Source organism: Chrysemys picta, chromosome 3 (assembly GCF_011386835.1).
Source record: "Chrysemys picta bellii isolate R12L10 chromosome 3, ASM1138683v2, whole genome shotgun sequence".
NCBI classification, from domain to species: domain Eukaryota; kingdom Metazoa; phylum Chordata; order Testudines; family Emydidae; genus Chrysemys; species Chrysemys picta.
Genome location: NC_088793.1, coordinates 145,032,543 through 145,040,554, shown reverse-complemented (window position 1 = coordinate 145,040,554; position 8,012 = coordinate 145,032,543).

Here is an 8,012-nt window from a genome sequence, read left to right as displayed (position 1 = left end):
ACAGTGCAGTGTGCCCCAAGGAGCTGTGAGGGTATAACAAATCCCCTCGCAACACATGTGGGCCAGTGGCCAGATCACTGATTATATATACTTTTTAGTGGCTATTTGGTCATCTTGGCAGGATAAAGCTTGAACAGGCATGAGGGGAGCAGCAGCATCTGGCCACATGCCACACTGGGCATGTGTAGTTTCCAGAAATCACATACTACATATATGGTGTGTGTGTATATACATACACACACACACCTTAGCTGAGTAAATCAGCACAACACCATTGAACTCAGCTGGTGTAAACTGGCACAGCTTTATTAAAGTTAGTGGTGCAATGCTGATTTATACCAGCTGATGACCTGGTCTATAATCTGTTGAACAAACTGAATGAGGTAATAGATAGGTGGCAGTTAACCAGCTCCTCTCTCTCTCCCCTAGGTTTGTGAACTCAGACAGCATGGCTGATGGGGTTCATGGTAATAGGCTTGACTTTGCACACTGCATGCATTTAGTTGTATGGGAGCTCCTAAATAAAGAGCAAGAACAGGAGCAGGATATTGACCCCGACCTGTGAGATCTGTGGCCATTTAAGTCACTCATACATGGCAGATCACATCCCAAGGGAGCTGCAGGTGGAGAATGCTCTTCCCTGGCTGAAGCAGGATGAGGTAACAAAGTTGAATTCTACTCTCAATGGTCCCACTCTAGGTTCCACTTGAGGCCAATTAAAGCTGCCATCCACCTCAATGGATCGGGATAGATGCTGGAACAGCTGTATCAGAAAAGTGTAAGTTGCTAAGCTTTCTCCATGTACTGCGACGTGGACATCTGTGGTGTAGCCTCTGATGGTTCACTGTCAAATTGGGAGGGTGTGACATTACACTCCATATGATTTTATAAAAATATGCTAATGAGTGTGAATATAATGTAACTGGAATATGCTTCATGCAAAAGGTCTCTTGGAAGGTATCATGACAAAGCTTATAATCTACTGAGTGTGGTTATCCTTTCTGTATAAATGTATCATTTTCGTATCTGAAACTAGAAATATAAAATATAACTCTGAGGTCCTATTGTAATTATGCAAAGTATGGGCCATTAATGGTGGTTTGGAATCTTGATGGCTCCAAATCAACTAGGACAATTGGTTGTAAATGGCTCTGTTTACTTGCAAGCCTTCCTGTGAGTCAGGCCAGGAAGAATGAAGGCTTGGGGTCTCACAGGACATGTGACCATGTCAACTGGTACTGGAATCCATCTTAAACCTGTGATTTTCAATTTAGAAGGAGGGGTGGGGACCCAGAGAGACAAAAGATTCCCGCCTTATGCCAAAGCTATATATATTAGGCTTTGACCCGCCTTATGCCAAAGCTATATAAGGGGGGTGGAACAGAACAAAGGAGGTTCCAGTCATGAGAAATCCCCTAGCTATCACCTGTGCTGGAACAAGGACTGTCTAGGAGAAAGGATTGGGCCCAGATTGGGAAGGAGTCCAGTCTGTGAAAGAAGCTTATTGGAACCTCTACGAGGGTGAGATTTCATCTGTAATCAGTTTCTTAAATGTATTAGGCTTTGACTTGTGTGTTTTGGTTTATTTTGCTTAGTAACTTTGTTCTGTCTGTTATTACTTGGAACCACTTAAATCCTACTTTTTATACTTAATAAAATCACTTCTGTTTATTAATTAACCCAGAGTAAGCAATTAATACTTGGGGGAGCAAACAGCTGTGCATATCTCTCTCAGTGTTATAGAGGGCAGACAATTTATGAGTTTACCCTGTATAAGCTTTATACAGAGTAAAATGGATTTATTTGGGGTGGATCCAATTGGAACTGGGTATCTGGGTGCTGGAGACAGGAGCACTTCTTAAGCTGTTTTCAGTTAAGTCTGCAGCTTTGGGGACGTGGTTCAGACCTGGGTCTGTGTTTGCAGTAGGCTAGTGTGTCTGGCTCAACAAGACAGGATTCTGAAGTCCCAAGCTGGCAGGGAAAATGGACTCAGAGGTAATCTCAGCATATCAGGTGCCAGTCCCAAGGGGGTCTCTATGACCCAACCTATCACAGAGGGCATATCTAGTGGGGTCCTGGAGGGGTTAGTCATGGGACTGGTACAATATTTTTATTAATGACTTGGATAACGAAGTGGAGAGTGTGCTTATAAAATTTGCAGATGACACCAAGCTGGGAGGGCTTGCAAGCACTTTGGAAGACAGGATTAGATTTCAAAATGACCTTGACAAATTAGAGAATTGGTCTGAAATCAATAAGATGAACTTCAATAAAGACAAGTACAAAGTAGTACACTTGGGAAGGAAAAATCAAATGCACAACTTCAAAATGGGGAGTAAGTGGCTAGGGGGTAGTTCTGGTGAAAAGGATCAGGGGTTAGAGTGATCACAAATTGAATATAAGTCAACAGTGTAATGCATCTGTGCCAAAAGGCTAATATCATCGTGGGGTGTATCAAACATGAGTGTTGTATGTAAGACATGGGAAGTAATTGTCCCACATTACTTGATGAGGCTTCGGCTGGAGTACTGTGTCCAATTCTGGGCAGCACACTTTAGAAAGATGTGGATAAAATGGAGAGAGTGTCAGAGGAGAGCAACAAAAATGATAAAAGGGTTAGAAAACCTGATCTCTGAGGAAAGGTTAAAAAACTGGACATGCTTAGTCATGAGAAAAGAAAACTGAGGGGGGACCTGTTAACAGTCTTCACGTATGTTCAGGGCTGTTATAAGAGGACAGTGATCATTTGTTTTCCATATCCACTGGAGGCTGGACAAAGATAATGGGTTTAATCTGCAAGGGAGATTTAAGTTATTAGGTTATAGGATATTAGGAAAGCTTTCCAACTATAAGGATAGTTAAGCACTGGAATAGGCTTCCAGCAGAGGTTGTGGAATCCCCATCACTGGAGGTTTTTAGGAACAATTTGGACAAACATCTGTCAGGGATGCTCTAGGTTTCCTTGGTCCTGTCTCAGCACAGGGGGGTGGATGTGACCTCCTGAAGTCCCTCCAGCCCTACATTTCTATGATTCTATGGAGAGTGTGTGTCACATACTGGGGTCTTCTGTGAATGTCACCAGCATTAGGAACTATGGTGCTGCTGGACATCTGTCATAAACATACAGCCAAGGGTAGCATAAAATCCCTCCTTTACCTGTAAGGGGTTAAGAAGCTCAACCTGGTTGGCACCTGACCAAAAGGACCAATAAGAAAATAAGATACTTTCAAATCGGGCGGGGGGGGGGGGGGAAGAGGAAGTTTTGTTGGTGCTGTCTTTGTTGTGCTCTCCTGGGACAGAGAGAGGGACCAGGAAGAAAAAACCTCTCCTAAAACCCTACCTGAAATAAGCATCTAAGGTTACAAAAATTGTAAGTAAAACAAGGAAATGCGTTAGATTATCTTTTGTTTTAGCTTTTGAATTTTCCCTATGCTAAGAGGGAGGTTTATTCCTGGTTTTGGAACTTTGAAGTTGAGCCTAGAGGGGAATCCTCTGTGTTTTAAATCTTTTTATTACCCTGTAACATTACCTTCCATCCTGATTTTACAGAGGTGCTTCTTTTACCTTTTTCTTTATAATAAAGTTCTTTTTTTAAAGAACCTGATTGATTGTAGTGTCCTAAAGCTAAAGGGTCTGGTCTGTACTTTTATTGAAGGCAATTGGTTAGTATATTATTCTCAATCCTCCCCAGGAAAGGGGTGAAGGGGCTTGGGGGAATATTTTGGGGAAACGGGACTCCAAGTGGCCCTTTTCCCTGGATGTTTGTCTAAATCACTTGGTGGTGGCAGCAATACCGTCCAAGGACAAGAAAGGATTTGTGCCTTGGGGAAGTTTTAACCTAAGCTGGTAGAAATAAGCTTAGGGGGTCTTTCATGCAGGTCCCCACATCTGTACCCCAGAATTCAGAGTGGGGAGGGAACCTTGACAGCATCAACCAAGTGAAACCTGTTATATGCCTGTTAGAGAGATGAGGACCTTTTCTAACTTGAGTGGGGAGGGTGGTCTTTACTTTAGCTGAGAGCTGTACTGTTGTTAAGTGGCTTGGGGAATTTTTGTAGCATCAGTTACTTCAGTTTTTATGGGGCTTAAAATTAAAAGAATATTCCCCCCCTTATATTTTGAATTCTCTTGAGTTTTTTTCTGATTTCCTTCCTCTCCTCCCTTGGTATTTGAGTCCATGACCCACAGCACCTATGTGTTAGAAGTGAAGGCTGCTCTACCACGGTACTGGGAAGTCCCCCTTAATTAAAGGAGCATCTTGGGTAAGAAGATGGTTGAGGATTCCACAGCTTTTATGGAGCCACACCACCAGGGAGCCAGGTGGTGACAGGAAGCTAGCAGTGAGGCACAGGACTTCTCTGCAGATGGCATTAGCTTTCTGTAGACCCCTCAGGATCTGTGGATATCCTGAGGCACAACTGCTGGTCACTCTGTGTGTGGCAAATCACAATCCCTACAAAATGATCCCAGGAAAACTCCATATGGAGGCCACACAGAGTCATAGAATCGTAGGACTGGAAGACTCAGAAATATTACAATATTTTTAGATTAAAACAGAGTTGTGCCTGAGATTTTAGGCCATTCATTACAGTGGGAGTGATGGGGATCACTCTCATTAAAGACTGTGTGAATGTTTCCATTCTCCCTGCTTGTTTTCAGTTCATAATATTCTGAAATATCCACCTCACAGACTGACATTTTCTAAGTTTGGTCTCTAAAAAGTGAATTTTTCTGGAAAGCATCAGCTGTTTTTTGAATACAAAAGAGTGAAACACAGAAGTTCCCCCATTATTAAAATATTGTGTCCTTTTTTTTTGTTTTAAAACAGTTCTATAGCTGAAATGGCTCTGCATGCAAAATAAAAAATTGGCAGGAAAATAGTCCTCATTTAGGAGAAGTTTGAGTTTTCCAATAAAAATTGGCTTGGATATGATCAGGTTATGATCCTGGAAAATTAAGTACAACACATGAACAGTAAATTTAGTTTTCTTGCTCAGCTCTTTGAAGCAGGAACTGTCACTTACCATATATGTATACAGCACATTAGGACCCCATTCAGGTTAGCCTCAGATAATATCTTGCCTCAAATGAAGAAACCTGGTTTGTTTGTCTCTTATAAGGTTTCAGCAAAGGGTGAAAATTTAAAGTAAAAATCTCTGCCTAATCTAAAGCACAAAGCAAACCATGTCTTTTCTTTAGCTCCTTGTCATGCTATAGCCACCACTCCACTCAACAGATCCCTGCATTTCTACAGAGATTTGAAACTGTAACATTTGAGCCCAGCAATGACTAAAGAAAACTGCTGGAAAGATGATGATTTGATTTGTGGTCTAGCCCCTTGCCATCAGCAACATTTTAAAATCAGGAGTAAAGTTTCCAACACACACACACACACACACACACACACACACACACGGCAGTTTTGGTCTTAGAGCGTCTTAAGGTGACTAAATAAATTACTCATGTTTCATCCCCTGATGTCTGAGGTATAACTTCCTTTAAGACTGATTGAGAGAGATAGGGAGGGTGGTGAGGTAATATCTTTTATTGGACCAACTTCCCTGTTTAATACTGATTGACAGCACAGATGTGGAGTCACCCAGGAAAGCGTCTGCTATACAGATTCATGCAGTGCCTTCCACAGCAGAGAACAAAGAGGTGTAAAAAGTAAATGATTTTCAAATGCTCCCTCAGGCTGCTGCACTAAACAGCTTGCTGCCTGTGGAACATACTCTCAAAAGCAACCAAATTAAACGATCTTTGAAACACTAGGCCCTGGCTTAAAATCTTCTTGTAATAGTTTTAATGTAAGAAGTTTGTAAAATAAATATGAAGTTGGAGTTGCCACCCCCCCCCCCCCCGGCCCAACACAGACACTTCCCCACCCCCAACCATCAGAATTAGCAAGGCAAAGTGGGGAGAAAACGTAGGCCTGCCAGCCCTCTGTCCCTGTTCACACCGTGCAGTTCCCCCTAAGGCACACAACTTCCTAAAAACTCCTAGCCCCCATTTATTCCTTCCACTTCCAATCTATTGTCTTGAGGGAACTTTGACTTCCAATCTGCCTTTCCCCAGCACTAGCACAGCATCCGGGTGAGCATCTCCAGGGCGGCCAGACTTCTACTTTGCAGCCGTGCAGAATTCGTTCAGTGACTCCCAGTGTTATCGGTATGGATGCTAACTTTACCAGGCAATTGACTGACTTTGCCATTTGAGTCATTCTGAATTTCGTTATTTTTCACCCTCAGTTCACTTGCGTGCCTGTAACGGAGTCACCTCGCTAAAGGTCCAATTTTAAGCCCATTAAAGTCAATGGGAATCCTTCCAAACTGCTGCAGGTCACTTTGACCATCCTACATGTAGGTGTCCTCATCTTCCTCGCTCTCACCTTCTTTCTCCTCTTTTCCATTATTTTGTGCTCTCACATTTCTTCTCTCCTCTTTTACACTCAAACACATCAGCTCCACACGCACACAATTAAACAAATAAAACTTACACTTTTCTGATACCCACTCTGGGTATTTTGGGCTCATCCAGTGGCGCCGGAATGAGGGAGAGGGCAGAGGATATGGGCCTCCCACTTTTTGCCACGGCGGACCCCTCCCCCTTTCTCTCCTCTTCCCCCCGCATGTCCCCGCCGCCTGAGGCCCGCCCCCCAGGGCAGGTGGAGGGACCCAAGCTCCCCACAGCTGCCCACTCGGCTCTTACCATGGCCAGGGTGTGGCTCTAAGGCCCGGTCCCCCAGCCAGAGCTGGGTTGGTGTAAGAGCCACACAGGCATCTGTGGGTAGCCTGGGTCCCTCCATCTGCCCTGGGTAGAGTGGCTTGGGGAGTGGGGACATGGGCAGGGGGCTGCTTTCGGCCCTGGAAGGGGGGCTCAGCTCCCCTGCTGTGGCTTGGCTGGGGCAGGGCCTCTGGGGAAGAGGTGGGGCAGGCCTTGGGGAAGAGAAGGAGGGAGTCTCAGGGGTGGGGGCAAGGCCTTGGGGGAAGGGGCAGAGTGGGTGCTGGGCCTCATTGGGCAAGGGTCCCTGGTTCCCCCCACTTTGAGGAAGGCTCTGCCGCCCTTGGCCTCCACCTCAGATGGTGTAAATCATTGCAGCTCCACTGACTTTTCCAATGCTATGCTGCTTTACATCATCTGAGTGTCTGGCTCCAAAACAGATCATTGTCTAAATACATTACACTACTACAAACATTACAGGAGTTGGAGAAAAGAGGCAAAGGGTGCAGCTGGTAAGGAAAGAGTCTCCCATGTGATATTTATTAGCATTACAGTTCATGAACTCACCTAAGAAATTATGAATTATTCATGAAATTATGATCAAGTATGACTCTTTGTCTTTCTCTTTGGTATAAAATTTCCAAATGAAAAGATTTCCAGACCTTCATACGTTGTATTTTCAAATATAACCCTGTCATTAATGTGTTAGTAGTTCAGAAGCTGCTGTTTCAGCAATGGCAGTCAATTTTTGTTAACTTACCTCTAAAGTATATAGCAGAAATAAAGGAGGGGTTGAAAGACAGGCAACGAAAATGATTACAGGCATGGGGAATTTTCCAGATGAAAAGAGAGTGAAAAGATTGGGATTGTTTTGTTTAGGCAGGACATGAGCAAGAGAGGACATGTTAAATGTAGAAAACATAGTAAAAGGCACAGGAAAGGTAGATTTGTTGCTCCTATTTACCTTTCTCATAACACAAGAACAAGGGGACAATCCGTAACGATGAAAGGCAGAGAATTGAAAACTGATTGAAGGAGATACTTTTTACACCATGTACAGTTAGCCTGTGGGACTCCTTGTTGTGAGATATTGGTGCGATCAAGGGAAGACATTCATTTTCCTTTGTCACAAGACAACTCTGTGATACGTGTCCATGTAGGTGCAACATGTAAGGTCCTATAGGTCTAGAACCCAGGCATACAGACCTGTCAGGTAGCTGGCATCTCCATGCTGTCACCTAGCAGCAAGAGCTGTAACCAGCTTCTACTCCACAGCCCATGACCGGCTATGG